This window comes from Carassius carassius, chromosome 32 (genome assembly GCF_963082965.1).
Source record: "Carassius carassius chromosome 32, fCarCar2.1, whole genome shotgun sequence".
Classification (NCBI taxonomy): domain Eukaryota; kingdom Metazoa; phylum Chordata; class Actinopteri; order Cypriniformes; family Cyprinidae; genus Carassius; species Carassius carassius.
In genome coordinates this window covers 7,507,755-7,521,530 of record NC_081786.1, presented here as the reverse complement: position 1 = coordinate 7,521,530, position 13,776 = coordinate 7,507,755, and the positions used below count along the sequence as shown (strand labels likewise).

The 13,776-nt window shown below is 41.6% G+C and overlaps 1 protein-coding gene across 4 annotated transcripts in view; it reads right to left on the bottom strand.

Annotated features, from left to right (window-relative positions):
• LOC132112561 (forkhead box protein N3-like) overlaps positions 1-13,502 on the bottom strand; it is an 85,869-nt gene extending 72,367 nt beyond the window's left edge. Inside the window, exon 1 of one of the 4 annotated variants that reach the window (XM_059520086.1) lies at positions 12,995-13,502. The gene's annotated coding sequence lies outside the window, so the exon portion shown is untranslated. Of the gene's footprint in view, positions 1-1,755; positions 2,708-11,410; positions 12,975-12,994 lie in introns of those variants that run through there. The other 3 variants (XM_059520085.1, XM_059520089.1, XM_059520088.1) reach the window with 3 other exon arrangements.
• Positions 13,503-13,776: the final 274 nt, after the last annotated feature.

Here is a 13,776-nt window from a genome sequence, read left to right as displayed (position 1 = left end):
CACACACACATAAACATGTGCATGCACAAATACTCACGCACCGGCAATGCTGGCACAGCATAATTAAAATATTATTCATTGCAGTTGATTTGCAGTTAAGGTTAAATGGTTGCAAATTATTTATTCCTCAATTAAACAGCACATGTGCAAAGGTGAACACCATTACATTGTAAATACTTGTGTCAACCGTTTTTTCCCTCTATATTTTTAGCAGTGTGGCATTATTAAATGGAAATTGTGCCCGTGGCGGAAACTAAAATTTGACCCAGGTGAAAATACAAATGAACCCAACTGTCATTTGTAAAACACAAGCGTTTCATGAATGCAGGAATTATAGGGAACAGCTGCCATGTAGTGAACAGATAATCCATCATAATGATAATGATAATTCAATGCTCAACTCAAGGCCTCATCCATAGATTCTCATAGAAAATTAAACCAGCAGAAGACGGTCCATCTTCTTTTAAGGATCTTTTTTATCAAAAAAGATAACTGATTAACTGATACTCCAGATATTCTTCTGAAAAGAACTGTTAAAAAAACCTTCATAAAAGGTGAATGAAGAAAGAGAAAGAGTGAGATTACACAAGTTCATCATACACTTAATTCACATAGCCCAATGTATGGAGGCACAGTTTACTATAAAACAGTAATAACTGCACAAATTTACCTTAATAAGGCCTACTGTGATGTCTGCAGTGCTGGAGGCAGTACTCCAATTTCCCAGTGTGCCGCATATGTGGAACAAATTATTAAAATATTCTGACAGTGCCACAACAACACTACTGAAACCACATCAAGGACAAAATAATCATCAGTGAAATCATTAATAAGAGAATCTGACTCATTAAAACCCTAATTTCTTTCAATCTCAATAATTTAGAGTGTATTTCTGCCTATACATGTTAAGTGTCTCTATCATTGTTTGTAAACAAGGAATAAAATATGGAAAAAGTAAGAAAAGGTAAAAGTCTGAAATAAGTCGGTATGATTTTTAAAAAAGAAAGAAAATAAATGAATTAATATGCATTAAAGATGCATTGAATTGATGAAAAGTGTCAGTAAAGACATTTATAATGTTAATAAAATATATATATTTCAAATCAATGATGTCCTTTGAATTTTCTATTCATCAAATCATCTAGAAAAACTGTTTGATGACGACGATGTATTTTTGGTCAAATGAATGCAGCCTAGGTAAGCATAAGAGACTTATTTCAGAAACTTTCAGTGACTTTTTTTTCATGTCCTGAATTTAGCAGACTCAAATCTACAGAGAGCATGAATCCTTCTCAAACCTGGGCAGGAGACAGATAGAGGTAATCAAAATATATATCCTGTTCTTCTCAATCTCTCTCTGCCTCACTCATACGCACATCAGCGGGAGCCAGAGTTTGATCAGTGGCAGGCGCACACTTCCTTAAAGGCTGCCTAATCTGAGGGAGTCAGGTGTTTGTACCTTCTGCCAAAGCTTTGGCAGAAAAGTGGAGCCACGCAATCTGACAATGCTCCTCTGACACAGTTGCCTAGCAACGGCGAAGCTTGGGGTCTCAAGCTGATGGTCTCAGGCAAGATTTATCATCTCTGACGACTTTTATTTGATCTAGACAGATTAACGGGCCCTGCAAGAAGCGGAGGACACACAGGCGTATAAAACCCCCTCTCCATAAACACACATTCGAGCATAAACAGCAGGCACGGATAACAGATGTAGAATATGTCTCTGGCAAGAGAAGACAGGGAAATGAGAATTACCTTTCCGAAGATCTCTCTTTCCTTGCTCGGCAGGCTGAGAGATCTTATACATTCGGCAGTTGCCTTTTGCTGCCAAGTGCGGCTGATTTTGAGGAGATGAGAGCTCTGGTCTTGGCGTGGTGTGATGAGCTGTTGGGAGACTAATTGCGGAGTGTAATCTGCTCTGATTAGCGGGAGAGGAGCGGGCAGGTGTGAGCACACACACACACATCGGCTCGGGCCGACGCAGCTGCAGCCTGACCGCGTGCCAGATAAACAAAAGGCATGAGGCCGAGGCCACGATAACACACAAGTCTCTGTCGCTATCCTCTGCTAATTAACCACCAACACACCTATCACATGTAACTGCCTGCCATATGTTTGCATCCAGATGAGTTTTCATCTCAGCCATCTTCCCAGGAGCGCAGTTCACATCCAATTCTAATGCGGCAGTGACAAACTATTTAGGAGCGCACATGAGATGCAGGCAGCGCATACATCTTGTTTAGATTTCTGTAGCTTTGTCCTGGGCTAGGAAAGGCGTAGGAAAACATATGCCGTGCTTGAGTCAGCAGGATCTGGGGCTGGCGCATTAAGTTATCATGCCTCGCTATCCCTGCCCACAGCTGACACAGGCAATTAGAGCTGAGGTTAAGATCGCACAGCCATGGACCAAAAAATGCACATCTCCCTGTTCCATCGCTCTAAAGGAAAAACACGGGGTTCTTGCAGAATTAGTGCTGGGGCAGCACACACGACGCCACGGAGGACATTTCACAGCCTTGGCGTAACCTTGAGGTACAACCTCTTGGTTCAATACAAGGGTCGGAAATTAACAGGGGTTTTGGGCAAAAAAAGCCACCAAAAAGAACAAAATTTAAGATAAGGTGTTTATATTACACACAATTATATTATGGTTGTCGCGATTAAAGTGAAAATGTGTTGATTGCAGCTTAACATTTAGATTGCCGCATTACTCATTGCATCAGATTTCTTTTTACACATTTTTTTCTTTGCAGTGTTGAGTATTATAACCAAATTCCACAAGTTTGCATGAATGCAATGGCCAACCATTGAAAATACTGGAGTTTTGTTCAGCACATGTAGAAACTGCAAAAATTTAATAAAGAAATTAATTTTGCAGTGTAGACAGATTCAGTAATTGTAATAGAGTGCATAACATACGCTAGAATGAAGTCATGACCTGCTTCAGTGATGTTTCTTCCTGTTTTCTGCATACAATTTACTTCCAGAATAATTTTGAATAACTGTTTTTTCAAGCTACTAAAATAACCAATGTGAAGTCTCAATTTTCTAATCCATAAAAAGTGACAAACTAACTCATTAATGGCATGCCATTTCCCCAAACACAAAAATCTTAATCATTTTTACAATATCAAGAGCAATAATGATTTTTGTCATAATATAACAGGCCTAACCTGTAATATGTTTATGTTTTATGTTATAATTTACATACTTTGAGTACAGTAGGCTATGTACATTATGCATTTGCTGTGTAAATACATGCACCTTTGAGCAGCATTAAACAGAAACTAAGCATGAATGCCATTTCAAAGGCAGTTTTCCTCTGCAGTGTAAAAATGGATTTTGTTGATGTTGATAAAAACATTTTTTTTTTTTTTTGAAACAGTCTATAGTATTCTAATTGACTGAACTGGTTAAATTTAAATATTTGACATAAATGACAGCAAAGACACAGTAAAAAAATGCCCCTGGAAATCAACTCTAGGGGGCTAATATCAGTTAATTTCTACCCTTGTTCTACACAAAACCATTAAACCTAGAGTGGTAACCTTCCAGAGCAAGGTGAAGGGTATAAACTGAAAGAAGACGAGATGGCCATGTTTACTGTTCTCCGGTTCACTTGATCTCTGTGTCAGATGACAATTTATACATGTCATTCCATTACCACACCATAAACTGTCCCCAGTGAAACACCGCCCTGCTAATCAGCTCCCTCACAAACAGAATTAGATTTCCAATTGAATTTGTTTCGGCCTGGAAAAATATGACAAAATGCTAGGACAATGCAGCCTGATGGCCATGGAAGGGCGGTTTTCTTTTGATAATTGAGTTAAAACAAAACATAGCACTAGGGAGCGCTTTCACATGATGCTCTGGCATGGAAAGTGTTTGCAGAAAGGGGAACAAATCTACATTCCAAACAAAAAATGACTGGCCAGATCGAGGTCCATCTCTTTATTTTCCCTTTGGTGTGTGTTGTCAAGGCATCTGAAGACCTGTGGTTCTTTCACTTATCTTCAGCAAACACTGGCGGAGGCTGACTGTCACAAGCCCAAAGTTTGTTCTTGTTGATAATGTCATGGCAACACAGGGAACTGGAAAACTGCACTCCAGCTGGGATGATGGCAAACACGCTTAAAGCACACTAAAAAGCAAGACCGACTTCAGAGGCGTTTTGTGTGCCTACCAAAAACATGAGAACATTAAGCCAGCTATTTGGAAGACAATGACCATCTTAGAATCAACTATGTCATGTCACCTCAGATTTTTGAGTGAAAAAAGGTATTAAACTACTTACTTAAATTACTATACATTTAGATATTTTTTGCAAAGTTTTTTCATGAATTTGGTAGAAGCACAAAAAATGTCTCTTCCTGCTGTTGTTAATGAGTGTACCGCACCATACCTCTTGTATGCAAGAAAAAGTACAAATATAAATTTTTCCGCCCGCAATTAAAAAACATTTTCTTTTGCTCATGTTTCATCTCACTGAAAAAGACTGTTACAACAGTGTTCATTTTAAATGCTACTTGAAGCATTTAATTCCCACATTATCAGAGAAACCACAACTTCCAGTGGACAAATCATCTGTATGCAAGATGAAGCACATTTCTTCAAGATCTGGTGAAGAGATCGTGAGAGAAAAGCTATCTAGGGTCATTAGTAGGGCTTCAAAGTCACTCTGCCCTCTGACAGAGAGCGTTTGACAGGTGCTGCCGAGGCAAAGCTTGCCGCAGGAGAGAGAAATGATACTGTCCTGATTAGATCGTCCACCTTAGGGAAGGTGCTGATGCACAGAAATTCTAAAAGAGAGGAAGAGGAGGATGAGAGTGGGGGCGGGGTGGAGAAAGAAAAACTAGAAGTGCAAAATAGAAGAGCTGTCAAATGTGCAATGTTTCTTCCCCCACGTCGCACTGTCCCTCCTCTGGTGTGGTCTGGTGCTTTACCCCCAGTGGAGACGTCTCAGTGCGATGTGTCAGTCAACAGACCCCTATCCTCATGCTGTTCACAAAACTGTCAGGCTCCGTGCCAACCAGCCAGCCTGCATTACTACCACGTCAAAATAATCAGACGTTTGAGAAAATAAACCACTCTTGCATAATTCACAGAACTGAAAATTCACACTTGTTAACCAGGAATGGCTCCCAGAGCACTCCAAGCTTTAGCCTCGCCCAATCAAGAACCGATCCTCTCTGGCATTTCATTAAACTCAAACAAGCATTACAATGCACTGGCTCACATCAAAGCAGAGTAATTCGAGGGGTTAGGCTCATCAGCGCTGGCCACTTCTCTAAAGTCATTAATGAGGGCTCAGGCCAGGCTCAGGGCTTTCCACAAGTCACTAACACCTCTACAACCCCTCTTCATTTGATGAGCACATTCATAAAGCCTGAGGAGCTGGGATTGCTGCTTTAGAAATGGTCCCATTTTCCAGGATAAATGAACAGTTATTGAGTAAAAACAGGTCAAGTGGACTGGGGGCACACTGCTAAGTAAAGCTAAAGAGAAAAGTGTTATATCAGGGAGAAAAAGTGCGTAAGCATGAAAGCAGAGGCAGACTGGTAGTTGCTCGGCATCTATGGGAAGTGGTGGCAGCACAGAATGAGGTGTATTGCACATTAAAAGCAGCAAATGTAGTGCAGCTTTGAGGAAGCCACCAGCAAAGAATTTACACTCTCTAAATAAATAAAGCAAGTTGACAAAAAACACTGAAAGTTCAGCGTGATAAAACACTTTCGCTTGAGTAGTAAATCGATGCGGAGTCAGTGCCTGGATGTCAACAATGTTTTGAATGTGTTTTGATACTGAGAGGTGACAGTCATTCACTGAAGACACATTTAGCCTTGGGCTTGTGATTGGGCACAGGATGTGTGTGTGTATGTGTGTGTGTGTGTGTGTGTGTGTGTGTGTGTGTGTGCGCGCGTGTGACGAATAGAGAGAATGATACAAACCATAGTGCGCTGAAAATGAAGCTGAGAGCCACCCCGCTGCACAAGAGCCCCGTAAAATACAGTTGTTTATATGCTCGATAGCAGGGCTGTGCCCTTCCTGACAGAACAAAAATGAAAGCAATATCAATGAAATATGACGATGGAAATGACTTGATTCTCCCAAGTTTTCCGAATGAGATCCGGCCTGCGAGGATTGATGCCTACAGAACAGAGGACAATAGGATCAGTTTGAACAATGCAAGCCCTCTTAACAACACTGATCCAATAGGCCCAAAAACACAGTCCGTCTTCACTATAATCACACCACACACACACACACAAAGCCACCAGAGCTTAAATTCAGAGGAAAAACACCTGATTTCTTCTCACTTTAAATTATGAATTATTCAAACCTTAAATCTTAGAAGAATCAAATATTTTAAAGAGATTCGAATTGAAGATTTGACATGTCAGTTGTTTTTTGACCGGACTGTTTTGTATTATGCTACATAATATATAGGCCTATTATATATGTATGTGAGTATATGTGGGCATGTTTTGTGACATATCAGGACACAACTCTGTATAATGACATGGGTATGACACAGGTATTACAAGGAGAGGGTGACTTATGAGGACATAACGCAGAACCTGATTTTACCAAGTGAGACATGTTCCTGGGACAACATCTTTGTTGTCCCTGGAACAACATTGTGATTAACCAATCAGATTTGAAGAACCAGTTTATAGATTTTGTGAAGTTTAAAATCACTGTTTGGTGCTTGTACATCAGTGTCATTCATCTATCATTTCCTCTGATTTTAGGGATTACTCATGGTTAAGGTTAGGTTTAGGTGTAGGGATATGGTCAAGAATACATTTTTGGAGTAAAATGTTGTTCCAGGGTCAACAAAATATGTTGACCTAGGAACACATCTAACTCAGCAATATCAGGACGTGCGGACATAACCCATGTCCCCATTTTTCAAAACGCTTATAAACCATACAGAATGAGTTTTTTTTTGAGAAAGTAAAAATGCACAAAGTTTCCTGTGAGGGTTAGGTGTAGGGTTGGTGTAGGGCCATAGAATATACAGTTTGTACAGTATAAAAACCATTACGCCTATGGGATGTCCCCACTTTTCACAAAAACAAACGTGTGTGTGTGTGTGTGTACAATAAGTTTTTTTTACATAACATATGCATGTGTACTGTGTATATTTATTATGTATTAATACACACACATACAATATATATTTTGAAAGTATTTACATTTATTTACATGTATATATCTATATTTGTAGAATTTATATTATATATAAATGTATTTAATATATAAACATAACAATTTTTCTTAAATATATTATATGCATGTGAGTATTTATATATAAATAATAAATAAATAATAAACACAGTACACACGCTTATATTATGTAAACAAAAACATTTATTTTGGATGCTATTAATCGTGATTAATCCTTTGACAGCACTAATATATAAATCCTTATATATATATATAGGGATGGGTATCGTTAAGGTTTTAACGGTATTACTACTCTTACCGATACTGCTTAACGGTCCGGTACTTTAACGGTATTCTTATCGGTACTTTGTGTTGTGTTACTTTGTGTTGTGTTAGGCAGTCGAAAACTTTGTATTTCTCTGTCTGCACATAATGCACTTTTGAAAGATGCTTTGACAGATTGCTTGTGTTTCTGCCCTTACATGCAAAAAATGCAAAATTTGTTGCACTTATGACAACCAGCGTTGTCTGCATCAACTCTAGTGAAGTATAACCACACTTTGGAACGTTTTTCTGTCTCCGCCATCGTCACTCTTTGTATTAAGCAGGAGTTTTCATACTGTAAGGGGCTGTTCACATATCGCGTCTAAAAACACGTGGAAATGCTAGGCACGCCGCTTTCTGATTTTTTTCCCCAAAGACTTTGGGCACTTGCTCTCCTGAGGAGTCTGCCGTTGCTAAGCAACCATGACCTGCTCTCTCCATGAAGACGCGGAAATTTCAGCAATGGATAAATGGATTTGCAGCACTAAAAACTGCTTGCAGTAGCACTGCTACTAAATTAATTTAAAAATCCACATACAGCTATCAGCTGTTCCTTCATCTTGGCTGAGCTTTCAACGTTTTTACAGAAAAGTTGAGGAAGTTACATGACCTGCGGTGCGCTTGCGGCATTCTGAAAAGTTGAGATGTTTTTAACTCGATGCGGTGCGGACGCGCCTGGAAAAAACGAGCTCGTCACACCGCGTGCGCGTCTCGACCCCGTCGCTTCCATTATGAGCGCGCATACCGCGTGCCTACATTTGAAATAACGAACTTGAGCATGCAAAAGACGCGATATGTGAACGGCCCCTTATGCGTGTGTGTTTCCGCGCTCGTTCTTGTTCTGTGTGTGTGTGTGACTGACAGACAGCCTCCGCGGCGCGCATGAGAGATCTCGCAGATTTCACAGACAAGGTCTTAATAATATCGCAAATTAGAAATGTTTGGTAAGATAAAATGTGCACGATAACATTATTAAGCAAATCTCTTCGCCATCATCACTCTTTATTATTAAGCGGGAGTTTTCATACTGTTATGTCTGTGCGTGCGCCTCGCTCGTTGGTACCCATCCCTATATATATATCGTGTCTATCTCTAGATATATCTATCTATCTATATTTCAAGATTTGAATATCACAATACAGGTAATACAGTTATCGTCAATACAGGTATATCGTGAAACCCCTAAAATAAATAAACGTGATATTCAAAGGATATACTGGAATTGGCAATAACCACAATATTTAAAATGAACAGGACTCTTATGATAACGTGACACGCAAATAGCCTACTCCAGCACCAGTACCTTGTTGACCTCCCAGGTGGCAGTATTGCAGAAAATTTTTGTCCAAATCTATTACACAATTAAAACAAATCTAGAAAAATTGAGCGACCATATTGCTACTTTAAACTCTTAGATGCACATTAAAACTGAATTAGAAGTGCGTTAACTGCATGACTTCATTGGCGCCGGCCACTATAGGTTAAATCCTCCATTGTGCCTGCAGCAGAGCACCTTTTGACCCAGGTGTGAACTTGAGTGTCAATACCATTCTAGAGTCTGTTGTTATTTGATTGGCAGAGGTCGGCTGGGGACATAATTCCAGTGGATTGGAGAGCCGGTTGTGCACTTGTAACCCCTCTTACCCGGGTCCTCACCGCCACACCTCGTACTTGTTCCAATGTGGGCCTTGAACCTGGGTCTCCGGCATGGGAGAAGGACAGACTAACAAGGAGGCTAAATGACTGCAGCCACTAGCATCGGCCTCCGTTACACACTCACACTGGACCTAAGTCACCAGCCATTTCAGCAGCAGCTACACTTCTCATTTTTCTCTGCTGGAAACTCAAGTGTTTACATCAAATGTACAGTTATTTTTTCCCTCCTGTGCAACCAGAGAGGCACCAAAAATAAGGAAAGACTGTGCAAAAAGGAAACAAAACCAAGAGAAAAGGTGGTCTAGAAGGGGATAGAGTTCAATTTTAGATTAAAACGAGACAAGTGTGAGATTCAAAACATGTCTTTATAGCTCACTCATTTTTAGCCAGAGCTCAGCAAGCAGTAAACGTGCTTCCCAGAGGTACTGCTGCCAGGGGTCTATCATTCATTAGGCTGCCACCATCATCACATACATACCAGACACTTAATCTCTAAGATAGAGATAAAATAAAAATCTTGAAGGTCACCAGGGGGATAGAGCGATAGAAGGGAGATAGCATAGAGGGGTGAAGATGTATGGCCTCATTTTGATTGAGGACGTGACGCTTTCAGTCACACGCGACAGAACACCCGATGAGGAGATGCGTTTTGACTGGAGACCTTTATCACAGACTCCAATGGTTTGCCGAGCTACACATCACAAGGAAACAGCCTTGGAGAATTCAGCCGCAAATCGCAAGCGAAAACATTTAATAGGACTATCTGAATCTACCCTCTTCCATATTCACTTTACGCTCTAGAAGGCACGCGACAGTAGAGCGTTAAGTGAAAATCTGAATCTGAACCATCATGCATATTTCCCAGTCTTTCCCATCAGGTGTTTTTTGCCTGTCTACTCCTCTGATGTTTTGACATATTTCTCTGGCTCGTCGAGCGCTCGTCTCCGATTTGCCTTGCTGTTTAATGTTCATGAGGGGCGGTGCAATACTCTGCCCGTTGACAACCCACTAGCTGTTGTTACAAGATCTCAGACAGACAAAGAAGACGAGGTGCACCGCTGAGGAGCCCCACACTCCACTGCCTCAAAATAAAAAGCGCTTTGACCTCCTCGGCAGCCAGCTTCACCTCTCAACTGTGACGGACGGACAGCGCCCTAGTCTCGTCCCGCAGCCCAGCGTGCTTGAATAATGCCAACTCTCTGCCCGCCCCAAGCCAACAGCCACCCACCATACTGGGAAACTTCTGATGCTTAATCTCCTGAAATGCAAATGTGCCAAATGAGAGATGGGGTCTCAAAGGAGAGACTGTCATGTTGGCGAGTGTAAACGGACATGGTTTAACCGTCCTCTAAGACCGGCTGAGACTGCACCGACAACCAAATCTGAACTATAATAGTCACTTTCCAGGCAGGAATTTGTGTGGCATTTGAATTTGAAAGGGTGTACGGTGGGGCATACAGTTTTGTTCAAGGATACTGGATCTTTCAAGAGGCTTTGTTCTCATGCCATGATGACAACGGCGTTGCGCACCAACTGAGGAGGAATTGTCAAGGCAACATGTATCAAATTTCACAAAAGTTCTTAGCAAAGCGATTTCCCTCCCCTCTCCAAACCTCCCGCCGAAGACGAAACAAGCGATCCACGACACATCCTCTTACTTTAAAGAAAACAAGCGGCTGACACATTTCCTGCCAACAGGCCCTTTCCTCAGATAACACAAGAATCCTGTCAACAGGAAGCCTTTTCACTGGCGGCTCTGCCTCCCTTCGGCACGTCACACAAAACAGCTCCTCAACCCCAGCCCCCACAGCCTCCCTCCAACTGTTGAGGAAAACTTGCAGAAGATGCTTGCTAAAAACAGTTTGCAAGGAACCGGACTTAAAAGTGTGGGCTGTAGCCTCGAGTCCTTCAAATGCTCTTGGTCTGAGAGGCAGCACTTTAACAGCCTCAACAATACTCCTGAAATCAATTAATGTGCAGCCGGTGGTATCAACATTACACACAGCCTGCCATTACATCAGATCCCACAAATAGCTCTGGCCAGGCGGACGGACATTGTTACGGTCCATGCAAACCACTGGAAAGGGTGCACACAAAAGCACAAACATGCCCTCTAGGCACGGGTCAATGCTTTAGATTTGTTAAAAGCCTTCAGTTCTGGTGCGCTCACCAGAAGTTTACACGAGCGAGTGCACGAGCACGGTAGCGATGTATACAGGATTTGAGAAAAGTTTGTAAAAAGCAAAGCAGAACTCACGTTAAGTGCAGAGTGCATTTGAAGAGCAGTGAGAGAAGGCAACCTTCATAAGGTAGGGGCTGTACTGTTTGAGCAGCTGCTAATAGGAGAACTGGCAGAAGAGTGTGAGAGAGAGAGAGACAGAGAGAGAGAGAGAGAGAGAGAGAGAGAGCAGACGCTTTCTGCAGGCTGCTGTGATGACATGCAGGCTTTTTTCCTTTTTTTTAGTAAGGGGGCTTATCTTTGTCTCTATGGTAACTGTGTCTCTGGGTGGTTATTAGAAACCCTGAACTTCCTGTGCATCTGCAGGATCAGCCAATCACGCGCCTTGTTTTCATAGGCGGAGATAGCTTGTGCTATAGGCAGTGAAGAGCGGCCACATGAGGGGGCCATGGAAACAGAGTGTAAGGGAAAACTTACAGCACAGCACGACAGGCCAGTTTGCATAAAACAGCCCAAAACTATCTTCACTGCACTCTACATATTTATAGAAACTAAAGTAGGTTATTAATTCTAGAGCTCATTTTTTCCAGCAAAACAGCCTCCACGACACAAGCTTTTTCCAAATAGGACAATGCCATCAAGCTATTTCAGTATTTTTTAGGACAAAAATGGAAACTCTTGTGGAAAATACAAGCTCAGCATCTCGGATTCCAAGAAAGAACTTGCTATAACACTGTGGTAAAGAGACTTGCAGACAGACAACCACAGAAGGCTTAGAGCTCAGCATTACGGCCAGAGTTACCAGAGTCCAGCTCTAATGACAATAAATCCACAGGATGTGCTATGTACAAACACACTCATGCGGTTCGTTTTAACACCAGACTGTGGATGAGCAGAACTTAATGCTCATGAATGCAAATGAACAGAGAGCATGCAGGATTACCGTTGCAAGGCAAAAAGCTGACATGGAGCATGCATCCAGGACAGGACTTTCAGCTGTTGTGCACAGAAAAGACAGCTGAACTGGAGAACTGAAACTTAAAACTATCAGATTACCACGAGAAAGCTTTGTTTTCCTAGCCGAAACTAGAAATAAACCAACAGTAAAAATTAATATATCCCTGTTTCTCCTTGCAGACCGGAATGGGAACACACAAAAAAGCGATCACTGCATAGTTTCCCAGTAGTCTCCTCGGTTTAAGTGGGTGAAATTGCTTGGAGCAATGTGGCTCACTTCTTCCCTGCGCTGACTTCTTCCCTGTTTTCCAGCCAGTGAATACATTCAAACTTCACTCAGTGGCTGCTTTATTTAACACCACTTTTGTTGACAAGTCTTGGAGCAAAGTTCCCCACGCAGAACCCTGGGTGCTGAACTCGAGAGCATCAAATACAAACAATGCCGACCAGAACAGAGTGCCCTACCCCCTGAGTGCGAGATGTTGCTTCATCGGCACCAAGGAAAACATCAACTGGTCTACTAGGACAGTAAGGAAATGACCCTCGAGGCAAGCTCAGCGATAGACAGTCTAGACCTCTTCCACTGTTTACAGCTGCAGCGACTTCCATTCCTCAGTGACAGGAGCGTGCCCTCTTTCCTGTCTCTGCTGTCACAATATTTCATCCGGTGTAAGTAGCACATGTCCCACACGTAACAAGACTCACCAGCCAGGAGCTCCCAGCGGCATCTATATGGCCGCGAATGCTCTTGCACGCCGGCTGACTCCTGACAAAACAGAAAGCTCTGATAGATTACAGCAAGAATGATCAATCACACACAAACCTTTTAATCCAGATTGTCCTCTGATTGGCTGCCTCCGCATGAGCTCCAGATTTTTAAATCCGACTGGTTAATCCCTCCATTTCTCTCAGATTCAGTATTTCAGCAGTGACCACAGTGAGCTCTAACATTCACTTGGCTTTTTTCTCTCCCTCCCTCTTTCTCTCTCTCTCTTTGCACTCTGTTTTGAGACCGCTCACTGAGCTCTGGAACTAAGGGAGCCTGATGAGGAGGGAAGAGACTCGCTGGGTCCTAGTGTCTCTGGGGTTAACTGAAAGAATGCCATTGTTTTATGTGTAACCCAGGGCTACACTCTACAGACAGCTGATAAGTCCTGCGCTGTGCCAGATCCACTGCTGGGGTATTTGTAGATGGATAGAGATGGAGAGCTGTTCGATATCCATTACCTGGAAAACAATATAATAGTTGAAAGATCATTTACAAACTGATCTACAAAAAAAATAATAAGAATAATTTTCTTACTCAGTATGCTCATGTTGTCTGCAGTATAAATATCTAAACACGCTTGAAAAATATCTTAAAGTGATATATATCTTGTTTTAAGCTTTTACTTATTTGCAAAATGACATGACATATCAATTCCTGTTTTTTCAAGTAAATATATCGTTTTATCAATCATGAGAGGTTTTTACTATGTATGATATAA